The sequence below is a fragment of the Plecotus auritus genome (genome assembly GCF_963455305.1).
Source record: "Plecotus auritus genome assembly, chromosome: 2".
NCBI lineage: Eukaryota > Metazoa > Chordata > Mammalia > Chiroptera > Vespertilionidae > Plecotus > Plecotus auritus.
This window is the reverse complement of record NC_137771.1, coordinates 12,126,633-12,141,988: the sequence shown is the minus strand read 5'-3', so window position 1 is coordinate 12,141,988 and position 15,356 is coordinate 12,126,633.

Sequence of the window (15,356 nt, the reverse complement as noted above, 5' to 3'; positions counted from 1 at the left end):
CATCACACAAATGCCACAAACCAAACCATTTTTCATTTGTTCCTTATACTCTAATATTGGCTCACAGAATTTAACTCAGCTTTAGAGACATTCATGCCATTTCCCCTCCGCAAAAGACTCTAAGTATTTTTACCCAATACTGTATTGTTTTAAAGGCTCAAAAAAGAGTTTACTGACTACATTTTAAAACATGATGATTCTGGAACATTTGTTGACTTGAACTATTTGATCTTCTCTTAAAAGAAAACAATATGGAGATTATAGCTGAAAGAGATGTCAGTCTTTTCATCTTGGACTTGAACAGACACGCGGAAAGGTGCAGGTCACGGGAGACAGGGATGCTGCAGCAGCGGGCATTTGCCCTGGGCTTCTCTCTAATGCTGCAGAGCCTTTGATCTGTGAGGCTGACATTCTAGAAAACGGAGCCGAAAATGGAGGTCTAGCAGAGTCTGTGCCACGATTCTCTGGTGACGACGTGTCCTGGTGAAAAGAGGATGCACATATGTAGGGCGATGCTGTGGGGTTCAAGTCCAGGCCCTGCCTCCAGGAAACGACCTGGTCTGTCCAACCTTCACCAGAGCTTTACCCTTTTAAATCCAAATGCCTTTTTGAAGTGTAAGCTCCTGACCATTTCCTGTTCTGCCCGGATTCGACCTGCAGAGCCGGATTGCACCATCTGAGCCCACTGCTGGAAGGGCAGCAGCCAGCCTGGCCTGGGCTGTGCTGGGCCAAGTGGAACCACGGAACAAACAGCCACAGGATTGCTGCAGGCCCTGGCCCTGCAGTTGGAGACACAGTGCCATCTAGTGGAGAAGAGAGAAAAGCCCCCTATTACTTTTAAAATATTTTAATGAGTGGAGAACCATTGAAAGAGACCAAAGAATCAACTGTCCTCTTCCATACCAAAGGAGCTTGAGAATCAGAGAGGGAAATGGGTTTCCTGACGGTCACACAGCCTTGACACGACAGAACCTCGTCACCCGAGCCTCGGCTCAGTGTTCTTTGCGCTACACCACAGCAGAGAAACCCTCTGCCATGTGCAAGGCCAGAGCACATTCAGTCGTCTATCTTCTCCGCCGCCCCCCCTGCAAATGTGCTGGCCACGTACATCACACTGGGTTACAAGCAGGAGATGCCATGGGTCCCCTGTGCCCTGAGGGGAGAGAAGAGAGCTTGCCAGCCCCGGCCTTTCCCCTACTCGTTTAGAGCTAAGGAAAATTTTGCACCTTCCTGGTCCCCAGGTACATCCTGGTCCTTCCAGGTCCCCAGGATCCCCAGATCCCCGAAGAGGTAGGGGTGGGGTGCGGGGAGCAGCACCCTTGTTTTCTGTACTCTAGAGCCTGCTGTGACCTTGATTAAAGGGCTGCGCAGCCAGTCTGCAGCTGCGAGGCATTTCCACGGAGCAGTCTGTTACCCAGGCTGTGGGGGGAACGCACGCTGCATTATTCAGTGTCGGTGTGAGGGCTGGAGGGAAAGGCGGGGGCCAGCGCTTGCCTTCAGCCCCCGAAATAAAATCCTAAATGTCGACTCGCAGCCTATGCCTGTGCTTTGGGATACACCTTGGTCTCGTTTCTCGTGGACCTCCTACAGCAGTGAAAGGATTTATGGGCTTGTTCCTTCCTTCAGAGCCGGCCCCCCCTCGGCCCCTAGACCGTCGTTCCTGCAGGAAGGGCCAGACGTCCTGCCTTACACGGAGGTCGCTGGCAGAGTCAAAGCCGTGAATGTGACTATGAAGGATGTGCTGTGAACCGTTAAACTCCCCTTTCGTTGAATTTCTTGAATGCTGATTAGAGGAAGGGGCACCGTTAGCACCATCTGTTTTTCTACCCAGGGAATCTGACTCGGGGACTTTGTGGACTGGAATGTCCTGAACTGGCGAAGGTTTGACGAAACCTTCGGTGCCCAGGGCACTGGCTGAGTCAGAGCAGCGTCACGTGGGCTGGTTTTCCCCAGGCACACGGTCTGCGCTCCCTGGTGGCAGAACAGCCTGCCCAGCCCAGCACCGAAGGCCTGTAACTGGCACCCCAATCAGAGAGCCCGCCCCAGGCCAGGCCCTGCTTCCTGCTCCCACAGCCCCTGCACAGCCCCTCCACGGCCCTTCCACGGCCCTGGCTTGCTCTCCAACATTCTTTCTCCTTCAAAGCACATGGTTAGCACAGGGCTTTGTCCGTGTGCCCAGGGGTCTGTTGAGCTGTAGAGGCACAGAAGGCCCTGCCTTTCAGCCCAACCTGTCCCTGGAGAGGGGACCAGAAACAGCATCTTCACAACATAGACCAGATCCTCCCACAGGAGCTGTTATAATTGGGTTGCATTTCTAACTGGAGACCTGGCACCAAGTGAATCACAGTGACATCCAGCAACACTTCATAAAAGCCAGCATGTCCCCAGACCTCTCTAATCATCTGCCCGAGGCACATCTCTGACGAGCCTTCGCTTGATTCTGGCAGGGCCTCTGCTCATCACTCAGTGTTCCCAGGCCGCACTGTCCCTCCCGGGCACACCTGCTGGAGCCCTGGCCGTCCCCTCCTGGCCTTGATCTGAGGCCGTTAGTCCCCCAGTTGCTCCACTCTGGCTGGCGCTTCTGCTTTTCTCACTGAATTCCTTTAACTAAAAGACCGTCAAACATTTTCATATGTCCCCTCTCCCTCCGGCCCCCACACAGAGGTTTCCCAAACTGTGGCGTGCAGCTCCCCAGATCATCAAAACAGCACCCCCATTGTTGAAATAGGACTGTGGTTAGCATGTAAAGAAAACCCCTACAAAATGCACTTATGGGTCTGAGCCCCAAAACAGCCTGTATAGAACCCAATGCATTCTGCCTTAAGGGGAAAGGGTCACTGTGTAGGGCATGCACTTATTCCAAAGGCACTGATTGATTTCTATGTGCCAGGCACTCAGGATAGAGTGGAATCCAACAGATAAACATGAGTAGAGAGACCATTGTCTCAGGAGGCAGGGAGTCTGAGGAGCTGTTCTAGATGCTTCCACTCACAGCTAAATCACTTCTCCCTCTCTGATCCAGTCTCCTCACTTGAGTCCCTACCTGCGACCATCTAAAGGTGCTTTGATTTGGTACTCTCCTTATACTCGAATCCTTGGCTTCCTGGCCAAGAGCCTAGAGCTCACTGCTCCCTGCCTCTCCTTAAGTGGGGCATTCACACCACATCCCTCTCTGCCCTCGCAATTCTTTTCTGCTTTGATTATTCTTTGGTCTTAACAAAGAAAGAAGAGAGAGCAACTCTCCATCAGGCTAACCTGCCCACCTTCCCCTCTTATTCCCCTGTCCCCTCCTCTCTTCATGCCCATGTGGTCACAAACTCCCTTCTTCAAAGATGTTTGTTGTGAGTGGCACATTCTTTGGGGGTCACGGTGATGTCTTTGAGGGCATCTGCTCCCCTGGGCGTGCTCAAGAAAGCCAGCAGACAGGTCACAGGGAGGGGTTCAGTACAGTTGGTGCAACAGAACCCCTGGAAACCAATTAACAGGCTGAACACCAGAGAAAGGACGGCGGCCAAAGAACAGGCACCCCGCGGTAAACAATTACCAGCGTGGGCAGGGACTGCAATGTAGGTCAGCTCTCAGCCAGGAAATAGTGCTACAAGTGCGAGTGCCGTTCCCTTCTGGCAGCCGCATCTAGCTAAGGGTTTGCTTTCTATCTTTGGTGGATGGCCACCTGGTTGCCGTGGATCTCTCCAAAGTCTCTGAGACAGCTGGTCTCGGCTCCCCCCTCCCCTGCAAAAGAAAGCGGCTCAGGGGCCTTCTCACATTGACCTTCTGGTTGATGATCATCAGAGAGAGAGAGAGAGAGAGCTAGATTCTGCTTTATAAACTGGGGCCAGGCAGGGAGCATTTGGAGGACACGGGGTATTTCCTGGAGCAGGTGTGGTAGGTTCTTTTGTGTGTTTTTGTGTTTGTTTGTTTGAAGGGGTACTCACTCAATGGTGCTTGTGAAGATTCGCCTCCTCTAGATGAGTCTCCAGGGCACCCTGAAATTAGGATCATCATCCGAGCTTTAAGGATGCTTCTGGTGGGAACTTGGTAGAGCAGAAATGGAGACTCGGGAGTTCTGTGGGGATCCATTTCATACCCAACTGGATATGAACCCCCAATTTCAGATCCAGTTGGGTATGAAATGGATCCCCACAAGCCCTCGGTGCCCACACCCAGAGGCACAGGTGTGTAAGAGCCACTGTGATGTTAAGCCTCCTTACCCAACATGGTCACAGGCGTTGACAGTGTACAGTGTGTCTACCTTTATTCTCTTCGTGGTTCCTCAGAACAGCTTTGGAAAGCTATCAGGCCAGCTGTTAACATCTCTGCTTTGTAGAGAAGGAAACTGAGGCTCAAAGAAGCTCCGGGTGTGGAGGACAGTCCTCCCAGTGTGGCTCAACCTATGAACCAGGAGGTCATAGTTCAATTCCCGGTCAGGGCACATGCCTGGGTTGTGGGCTCGATCCCCAGTGTGGGGCATGCAGGAGGCAGCTGATCAATGATTCTCTCTCATTGTTGATGTTTTTCTCTCTCTCCCTTCCTCTCTGAAATCAATTAAAAAATATCCTATATTATAAAAGACCTGTGGCCATGACGCGCTAACAGTGTCACGACCAAACAATGGGTCAGAGCTACATGGCGGAGGCGGGGCCCGCGGCTCCGTGCGGTGAGGCCTGGATTCCCGCAGGCACAGCGGGTCTGGGTCTCATACGATTTTGTGCGCTGGGCCTCTAGTATGTATATAAAAGACTGGAGACGGTCTCCTAATGCTGAGGTCAGGGGTCTCCCTGCACCCCCACCCACTGTGGTGTGTTGGGGTGTCCTCCAAGGCCCTGGGCCAGACAGGGCATTGATGCTCATGAAAGCAGGTTTCCTATATCTCTTGGCAACCTTATTCTAGGAACTACATTATGTCTACTGGTGTCTCACAGAGGCTGGCCCTGACATCTGGCGTGGTAGGAGAGCTTAGCCCCTGGGTACCACTTCTCCTTAGAGGCCGGAGCCCCAGAACCCCGACAGGCATTTTTCTAGGCAGTTCCTGAATCTACTTCATCAGGACCTGAGAGGAAGCTGTCTCTGCTCATCATCCACGTCTTCCCAGGGCAGCAGCCGTGTGTGCCCAGGGCTCTGGGCTCTGCTCTCTGGTCCCCACCCTGGTGCAGCTTGGTTCTGAGGCCTTTTCCTCCCTGACACACTTGGCCTCTGAATCACGTGCACATGTTGACCAAACCCAAGGTCCTCTCCTTCTCAGGCACTGCGTGGGGAGCTTTGCTAGACTTTCTGCTGGTCTCTTCTTAGAACAACAAAGAACTATCATCCTCGACTTAGCAACATCAGCCTCCTCCCATGACAAACACCTGCTGACAGATAGTCATGTAGCATTTCTTCAAATGGCACATGAGAAAGTTTGCAAAAGCAGTTGTTTAGAGTTCCTTAAAAGTTGCCAGCTGAGTTGTCTTCCTAAATGAATACCAGCAGAATCCTACTTGGACTCCTCTCCAACCAGTGGGACTTAATGTAGCGTATACTGCACACACCCCGCCCCCCAATATTGTCTCATGCAGTAAATGCTCGGCATAACACGGCTTCCCAGGCACTCTTCAGGTCCCCATTATAGAGGGGAAATGTCAGGGATGATGCAATGCATTGGATTTCAGGGTTCCGATGATTCTGTACTGTTTCTGCCTTCTTTTCAAGGACCCTTCTATCATTATAGCTTTTTTAAAAAATATATATTTTATTGATTTCTTACAGAGAGGAAGGGAGAGGTATAGAGAGTTAGAAACATAGATGAGAGAGAAACATCAATCAGCCGCCTCCTGCACACCCCCTACTGGGGATATGCACACAACCAAGGTACATGCCCTTGACCGGAATCGAACCTGGGAACCTTCAGTCCGCAGGCCGATGCTCTATCCACTGAGCCAAACCAATTAGGGCACATAATTATAGCTTTTAAAAAAATATTTTTATTGACTTTTAGAGAGAGAGGAAGGGAGAGGGAGAGAAACATCGATGTAAGAGTGAAACATTGATTGGCTGCCTCCTGCACACCTCCTACTAAGTAATTGCTTTGTTTTGTTTTGAAAGTAGGATCTTTAACAGTTTCATTACAGGGAAGTTGGCACCTATCACATGCAGGGCCCATTGCTAGGCACCCAGGGGACCACAAAGATGAACGTGTCATGGGCTGCTGTTGAAGGGCCATGCAGTGCAGCTGTGCGCTGGTTCCCTCCTACCCAGCCCTCGGAGCCTCAGCTCCTGCATTACTTTCCAGAAGCTTCCTCGATCTGTGACTCCATAATATCCTTTAATGTATTCACTCATTCCACAAACACTTACTTGAGCGCCTACCATGTGCCAGGCACTGTTTAGACAGCTGTGCTAATCTCCCGATACTTTTCTGTGCCAGTCTGCCTCCCTGCATGGGACGGGAAGCTCCTGTGGGCAGCGAGCACATTCCTAGTGCCTGCACTAAGCAGCTGCTCAATAAATGTCTGCGGAACAAATGAAGGGAGAGAAATGACAACAATATAAGATGGGTAGTTCCTCAAATAAAAATTAGCATTTATACATACACTGAGTGGCCAGATGATGATGATCTCTGAACACATAATCATCTGGCCACTTAGTGTATATCCTATATAATAAAAGGCTAATATTCAAATTGTCCCCTCAACCAGGAGTTTGACTAGCAGGCAGGCAGGCCAACTGCCCATGTCCCCTCCCCCTGGCCACGCTGGCCGGACCCCACCCATGCATGAATTTATGTACTGGGCCTCTAATATATATACACACACACACACACACACACACACACACACACACACACATATATATATATATATATATATATATATATATATATATATATATATATATACCGAGTGGCCAGATTATTATGCATTCAGAGATCATAATAATCTGGCCACTCAGTGTATATATGCAGGTGTCAAAACATCCTTCATAGACAGGACTTCTTCATCTGACTCGTCACTACACCCCCTGTTGAAGCAGTCACTTCCATTTGCAGGCAGGAGGCCTGAGGCTTGGGCAAAGCATGTCCCACCAGGTATAGAACATGGGACTTGGTTGCCAAATCCCATGCTCTCTGGCTTCTACACAAGAGTGTTTCTTCTATGGGAACTGGAGGGAATGATGAGTTGGGGAAACCTGGGGAAGGAAGAGGTCACCCGAGAGACTGGGCCTGAAGCTGGAACTGACAGCAGGGCTGAGGTTGGCAAAGAGGAAGTTTAAGCAGAGATTTGAGAACCCAGGGCAGCCACTGGTCTTCCCTGTTGAGACTGAGATGAAGAGACTCACAGACCACGGGTGTTGGGAGGGACCCTGACATGACCTAGCCCAGCCCAGCAGTTCCTAGCCTGGCTGACGCTTAGAGTTTCAGGCGAGATCTAAAGCGGCAGTTCCCAGGCTCCAACCCCAGACACGGGGGCAGAGCTTCTTAAAAAGCTCCAGAGAATTTTGGATGCTGAGGTCCCCTTTAGAAAAATTATTCAATTTTTGCCTATTGGACACAGTCTTAGAGTTCAAAGCCATTTGGGAGGCATTACTGGCTGTGCTGAGTCAAAGATTTGTCCCTGATAGGCTGTGTTTCCCCCAGTGCTTGCAGCCTTGTCCTCGTCGGCCATCTGCACACCCTGCCCCCATCCCCCTTTTGCACACTGGTCTTCCCACTCTGTCCCAAACTGAAGAGACAGCCTTTGGGGTTGACTGCTCCAGTGTACGGTGATTTATTCTCTCTTGAGCAGATGGCCCCCACCTTGGACTTCCTGGAGGTGGGACTGAGGAATCTAGACTGGTTGGTACAGAGGCCTTGGCTGGCCCAGCCTAGTGGGGGATGATTTGAGCAGCGCAGCACAGCCTGAAGGGCCAGGACCAAGGCCAAGAGCGCTTCCGCAAGCCCAGCGCTCAGTGTCTCCTCAATGGCCCCTTTCGAGTAAATGTCATTGGTGGCAAATGCTCTCTGCAGAGTGGCCCGATTTCCTATGCTCCCAGACTGGCTTTTGCCTCAATCTGCCTCTTGTCGCTACTCCACCCGCTTCTTACACCCCAATGAAAAGGCATGACGTGGTGGCCCAGGTGCCCAGACTAAATGAGTGTGGCTTTGACCAGACTCTCTGAAGTGAGCCTTCAGACAACCTCCCAAGACTGCTTGTTGTAGATCAATAGGAGTATGTTCTGCCACTATTGTGCTTAGTTGGTTTCAGACTTTTGTCAAATGAGGTAAAAGACAAGCAGAATACTTACCACATATGGTGTTTTTTTATTTACATGCCTCTTCCCACTAGATTGGAAATTGCTTGAAAGCAAAGACCTATCTGATTCATCTTTATGCCCCATTTCTGGTGCCTGTACTTGTTCAGTTTGCTGGCTCAATAAAATGATATATATTTAAGTAAGACTTGATTCATAAAAATCCCACATGCATACAGTTCAGTTCATGACCATACGTATTTTTAAAATGCAATGCTTGTATCGATTATGATGCATACATCAACACATATGAATATGAAGACAAAGACATTTATCTCTCAGACCCCCATTAGTCCCCACTTTTCCTTGGCTTTAAGTGGAATAGAGTGTCCCAGGTTATGACAGCAAATTAACTGCACCTTGAGCTTTTTATTTTAATATTTAAAATATGTAAAAAGACATGTAAAAATGTTAATATTTAATAGCAATCAAAGACATGCAAAAACACACTTTCACTTTCTATTTCCCACCAACAAAAGGAAAATTATAACAGGCAGCAACCTCCAAACTGAAGATGCTGCAATGGGACTGTTTGCTACATAATTCTTTGAAAAGCAAAGCAAAATCCACAACGTGTTTTATTTCATTTGACCTACCTATCCTATCCTTGCAAATTGTCCTAAAGAAATAATTCAAAGATGCAAAAAGCTACATAAATTTAGATTTCAGCATTGATTTTTATAGCAAAAAAAGCCAGAAACATCTAAATGTGCCATAAAAGGGGAATAGTTTAATAAATTACAGTATAACATGTTGAAAAATTACTGTCTTAAAAAATTATGAAGACTGTAGAAATTTGGAAAAAGAATATAAAACTGCTGTGTTTGCTAGGATGACAAATGTTAAAAATAGGCGTGTGTGCCTCCTTGCAAGAAAGCCATGTGGAAAATAAACTTAATCTTTCAGAATGAAATAATATATGCCAAAGTATTAACGACGGCGATCTCTGACTGAAAGGACTATGGACGATTTTTATTTTCCTCTTCAATCTTCTCTATATTTTCCATTTGAATGAAAAAAGAATGTATTTGGTTTATGGGGCAGATTATAGTGCAATCTGTAAGCGCGAGCCTCTTCTGCCTGGAAAAGCAATCTGTGATGATGATGCATATTACGGGTTAGCATTTACTTTAACACTATTTTATAGTTAAATGAGGTATTGCTTTTTTTTAACATAAATGAATTATAGACCCAGAAGCTGACCGCTTCTCACGCCATCTGTGGCGGGCACTCTGGTCTGTGCCTCTCACTTGGATTATAGAAGTAAGAGCTTCTGCTTGGTCTCCCATCCCCTACCCCTGCCTGTTCTCAGCACAGCAGCCAGAGTGCTGATGTGGGCACACATGTGGGCACCCTGCAGCAGCTCCCCATTGGTGCCTAAAAGGCATGTAACCTGTCTCCCCGCCCCCACCTCTGACAGCCCCACCCTCCCTAGCTCCAGCCACTGGCCACCCGCCTCTCTGCTAATAGGCCAGATGTGCTCCCCCCTTAGGACCTTTGCATCCCCTCTGCCAGGGACCCACTCCCCTCCCCACCCCCAGCCCCGCCTCCACACAGCTGCCTCTCTGACCTGCCTCAGGTTCTGCACTCAGATGTTACTTTGTCAATTAGGTCTGCCTCCACCACCCAGGGAAGATCTCCTCCTGCTCCACCTGCCCCCACGCTCTCCAGATCCCCCTTGCAGGCTCTGCGTGTCTGTTTGGCTTTGCATGTATCCCTTTCGCTCCCACCATGTTCTTCATTATGTGTGGTGTTTCTTTCCTGTCTCCCCACATTAGAATATGACCTCCATGTAGGCAGGGATCTGGGGCCAGCTTTGTTCACTGATAGACCTCACGTGAGCCTGGCATATAGGTGCTAAATATGAATTTGTTGAATGGATTTGTTACAGATGATTTGAATCAGGTGAGGGCCTGCTGGGGACTCCGTTAAGAAGGAAAAGAGCGAGCTGAGGCCCAGGCCTGGGTTTGGGAAACAAACAAACCCTCTAAAGTCTGGAACCATTGACGCCTGGTCTGTTTTTTGTTTGTTTTTTTAAATATATTTTTTATTGATTTCAGAGAGAAAAGGGGAGGGAGAGAGAGAGATAGAAAAACATCATTGATCGGCTGCCTCCTGCACGCCCCCTACTGGGGATTGAGCACACAACCTTGGCACGTGCCTCTGACCGGAATCAAACCGGGGACCCTTCAGTCCACAGGCTGACGCTCTATCTACTGAGCCAAACCAGCTAGGGATGGTCTGTTTATTTGTTGTTGTGTTTTTTTTTTTTTACATATATATTTTTTATTAATTTTTTACAGAGAGGAAGGGAGAGGGAGAGTTAAAAACATCGATGAGCGAGAAACATCGATCAGCTGCCTCCTGCACACCCCCTACTGGGGATGTGCCTGCAACCAAGGTATGTTGCCCTGGACCAGAATCAAACCTGGGACCCTTCAGTCGGCAGGCCGATGCTCTATCCACCGAGCCAAACCAGTCAGAGCAGGCTGGTCTGTTCTGACACTGCAGTATCCCAGGGCTGATGCAGGCAATTTCCAGTCTGTATTTCCCAGTTGGGAGCGTGAGAGTTGCCTCCATGCACCCATGGCATGTCTGCAGGAGGCTGCCCACTGCTGTTCTCAGGGCTGGGACCAGAGCAGACACAGGCTGCCTGTCGGTACTCCAACCAGAGTGGACCCGTGATCCCCACCTCTCTGTCAGAGGCGGTTCTCAGCCGGTCACAAACAGGACCACGGCCCGACTGCACAGATGTCCTCATTGTAAAGAACTGGTGGGCATGACAATTATGAAACTAGGAGCTTTGTTAGGCCAAAGGACAGTGGTTTTGTTTGTCCTCCAACGGAAAAAAAAATGCATCTGAAATCGGCTGCTGGGTTGGAATGACTAGAAAGAAGGGAGGCAGGGGAGGAGGGGAGAGGGAGATATAAACAATGTGTCAATTCACTGGAACAAGGATTTCTTTTCAAGTGACCTTGGTCAGTACTCATACGGGAGAGGGAGACGGTAATTGATTTTGTTTAACCTACACATTAAGTGCAACAGCGACCTTTTTAGTTGCATCTCTTCTTAAAGCGATGAGTAGCTTTGGGATTCTCTGTGTGCCTTGTCCAAGCTCATTCATGCATTTCCTTTCTGTGAAGGGAAACTCCTGGGGAGTGCCTCTCCCCGCCCACCGTGTGTGTCTGGTTTCTGTCGTGTTTTCGTTTGTTTTTGCAGAAACAGTCCACCCTGGTGACGTGGTCAGCTGAGTCCACTTGAGTACATCCCACCTCTTCAAACTCCTTGCTCTTCTTTCCCCCTTAAGAAAACAGGTTCTCCTGGCTGGCGTGGTCAGCGGTTGAACGTCGACCTATGTATGAACCAGGAGGTCACGGTGTGATTCCCCGGCAGGGCACATGCCTGGGTTGTGGGCTCGATCCCCAGTGTGGGACCCCAGTGTGCAGGAGGCAGCCAATCAATGATTCTCTCTCATCATTGATGTTTCTCTCTCTCTCTCTCCCTTCTTCTCTGAAATCAATAAAAATATATTTTTTAAAAAAAGAAAGGAAAAGAAAATTCTATGTCCCATGACATCTACGACTCCCACCCTGGCTCCTGCCACCAGCATCTCCCTGGTTACTGTCCACGCAGCAATTGGTCTTCCATCTTCCACTCTGACCCCACAGCCCACTGGGCACGGCAGCAGGGTCGCAGAACGAGGCTTGCTTAGTCATACCGGTTGGTGGCTGTCACGTCAGTGGTTCAGCCTCTTCGGAGAGGATTTAAGTGGCTCCAAAAAAGACCTGCGGAGCTCTGTTCTTCCACCACGGCCGCTCAGGAGCGCCGCTGCTTCCCGAGCTGTTTGAAGGTGGAGGAACGCAGAGGGGCGTCAGAAAGGACTGGTAGAAACTGCCCAAATCAGGAAAGGAAAATGTCATCCCCAGCGGAGACACAAAATAAAACAGCCAATTTTATTTTTATAATGTGAGCGACTGTCTTGTACGTCGATGAGTCACCGAAAGTCTGCTCCACTCCGATTGCGAACTCCCCCGCAGTGGCCTCTGCCCTCCTCTGCGGATACGGCGGGGGTTGGCTGGGTCTGGTTTCAGGGAAACAGGCTCCCAAACTTCTCATCGTGTGGTGGTGTGTTGCCCCGGTGAACCAAGAAAACCAATGCTCCTGCTTTGCTCTCGGAATGATTTCCAAACTCATGCTCGAGTGAAATAATCTCGTTTTCTCGCCACTTCTGTTCAAAAGGTAGAAGAGTAGATCCTCTTATCATGTAAAAGGCTCCTCTAAAATATATCCCGAAGCGCGGGAAGCTGTGCACCCTTTTATCTCAATGTATTACGAAGGCCTTTATACCTCAATTTAATATAAAACATTCGGGAGAGAGGAACTCTTTTTGCCTCTTGGGACAGGGCTGTATTTGACATTGAAACCCACTGAAAATGGCAGAAAAGCGCATGAACCAAAGCAGTTTCGTTTGAGGGATGCCTGCCTTTGTCCTGCCCGATAGGGATCAGTCACCAGACCGCTGGCTTTGGGGCTTGTCCGGGCCTCTTTGTCTGTGCAGTACTCTACGTGGGAGCTCTGGGTGGCTGTTGGCCCACGGTCATGTTCACAGGCCGCCTCTTCGGCAGGGCTGCTCTGGCCCTGACGGCTGTTGGCTGGGTCCCCAGGTACTTTCAGGGCAAGGACTGTTGTTAGAACCACCTGCCATCTGTCGGTGAAAATGTTTTGGATTCTAAATGATGAGTCACTCATTTCTCCTGCTGTTCCTTCTGCTGCCGGGACTAATTTGCCTCTTGGACTCCATCGGGGGATATACTGGCAGACCTTGCCATGAAGCTTTGTCCTATGCAAGGTTCACTTCCCTCAGGAGCCGTCTTCCTAGCGCCACCGCTGGAAACCGTGGCGAGAGTGGTCTTTGCATTTCCACGAGGTGGGGAGAGGACCCAGCGGCCATCCAGCCCGAGTCTCACTTGGGTCCTTCAGGGAGAAAGCCCAAGCGGCCGACTTCAGAGTCTAGGGGTGGTTCCACGTTTTCTTGCCCATGGTCTCTTGCTAGGGTGCCAATGGCCAGTCACCAAGTGTGGCCTAACCCTCCAGCACTGTTGGTTAAATGAATGGCTAGGGTCTGGGATTAAGGTGGGCAAGGCAGACCTACCCAGGGCCACCAAGAGGAGTGCACTGGGCCCGGCTTAGCCCCTTAGGCCACAGCCCAGCCTTGGGCAAACTACGGCCCGCGGGCCGGATCCGGCTGTTCTATCCGGTTCTCTTGCTCTCCCCTCCGCTCCTTTACTTTGAATTTATATTAGTTCACACACACACTCCATCCATGCTTTTGTTCCGGCCCTCCGGTCCAGTTTAAGAACCCATTGTGGCCCTCGAGTCAAAAAGTTTGCCCACCCCTGCCACAGCCCCTAATTGGCAATGCCACACGCAGAGCCAACAAGGACTCTGAAAGTCTGAGGTAGTCTGCTCTCACCAACCTCAAGGAGAGTGTGGGATGATTTCCAGGAGAAACTCATAGATCCTCCATGCAGACAGGCTTCGTGCTGTGATAGAAGCTGACAGCAAGAGCTTTGGGAGCACCTGGGGGCGGGGTGGGGGGGGGGGGCGCTGGGGATGAGGACTTGGAGCAGAGCCAAGTGCTTTACCAAGGAGAAAACGGAAGGTCAGGTTTACAAAGCCCTTTGTCCACCAGAGTATGGCAACCGGAGTCTTGGGCTAAAATATAAGATGCGCTTCTCCATCAACTCAGTTTCACACAAATCGGTTTTATTGTTAGAATCATCATTGTTTGTCCAAAACAAAAGTTTATTAAGCTGGTTCAAATCTAGCTTCATTCATATATCTTAAAATATTTCTATGCTTCCTGCCTTCCATATTTTTCACCACCCCAAAAAACTCTAAGCTAAACAGCAGCAGCAAACCCCTAAATGCGGAAGGCTCTAACTGCTTCGAGCATGCCCCGTTCCACTGAAGTCTTCTCATGATTTCCTGCCTGGAGAAATTACCGAGTCCCAGGTGGGTGGCATTTTATTCTTACCATAGAGTAGGTGTGATTTCATGGGAGGCGGGAGGCGCTTCCACCCCCGCCGCCCCACTCCGCCCCGCCCGCCTGCTAGATCAAAGGCACAGTTATGTACTGGAGTCCTGGGTGGGGGGTGAAACTCCTGGACTGCAGGCACCAGGCTCGAGCCACTGGTCGGTAATTGGGAGACCCGGCCAGTTGCACGGGCTGCCTCAGGCACTGCAGACCTTTGCAGTCAGAGGAGCTGCTGACCAAACCCTGATGGTCTTAAGAAATGTTGCCACCTATTCTAGATTGTTCGGGTGGTGTGGGGTGCAGTTAGGACAAGGAGAGCCTTCTTTGGCAGAAGTGATGATGGTGCTGATCTCAGCGGCTAAGTATCAGTTTGCTGGAGGTCACGTTTCCAACCACATTTCTTCTCTATGCCCAAGAAGCCCTTGTTGTGGAAGCAGCAGCAAGGACATGCTTCTAGAACTCCTGCCTTCTGTGTGTGCATGTCAGTTCTCAGGGCTTCACGGTGGCCAGGCCGGGGCGGGGGGTGGTGTGAGGGTTGGGGACGGGGGACAAGTTTCCCTACTCTGAGGAGTGATCTGGCCCAAGGGGACCCAGATGAGACGTGGGAGTCTTGCTAAACTAGCAATACCAGAGAACTTTGGCAAATTGTCCATGTCACCACTCAGAGTTGGAAAAATAAGACTTTGTGGCTTTAACACAGCTACAGGCTAAGGCGATCAGAAGTGCTTCATGCCAGTCAGCCAGACACTGGGACACACGGTCTCTCCGCACAGGCACAGCATGTGACACGCAACCCAGGTGCCCACCCCCTGCGGGGGATTCTAAGTCAGAGAACAGGGGCACCACTGGAGCCTCTGTTTGAAGAAGGTGAGACACTGAAACTGGGGGATAAAACAGTGCATCCACACCCGATAAACAGGGGAGGGCGGGTGCGGGTTAGTACAAACTTGTAGACTGGTAGGTTTATACCATTACAAAACCTAAGACTCATTACTGACTAAGAAAATCAGATCACACTGGCTTTTTTCAGTTATGGAAGAATTTTGCACTCAGA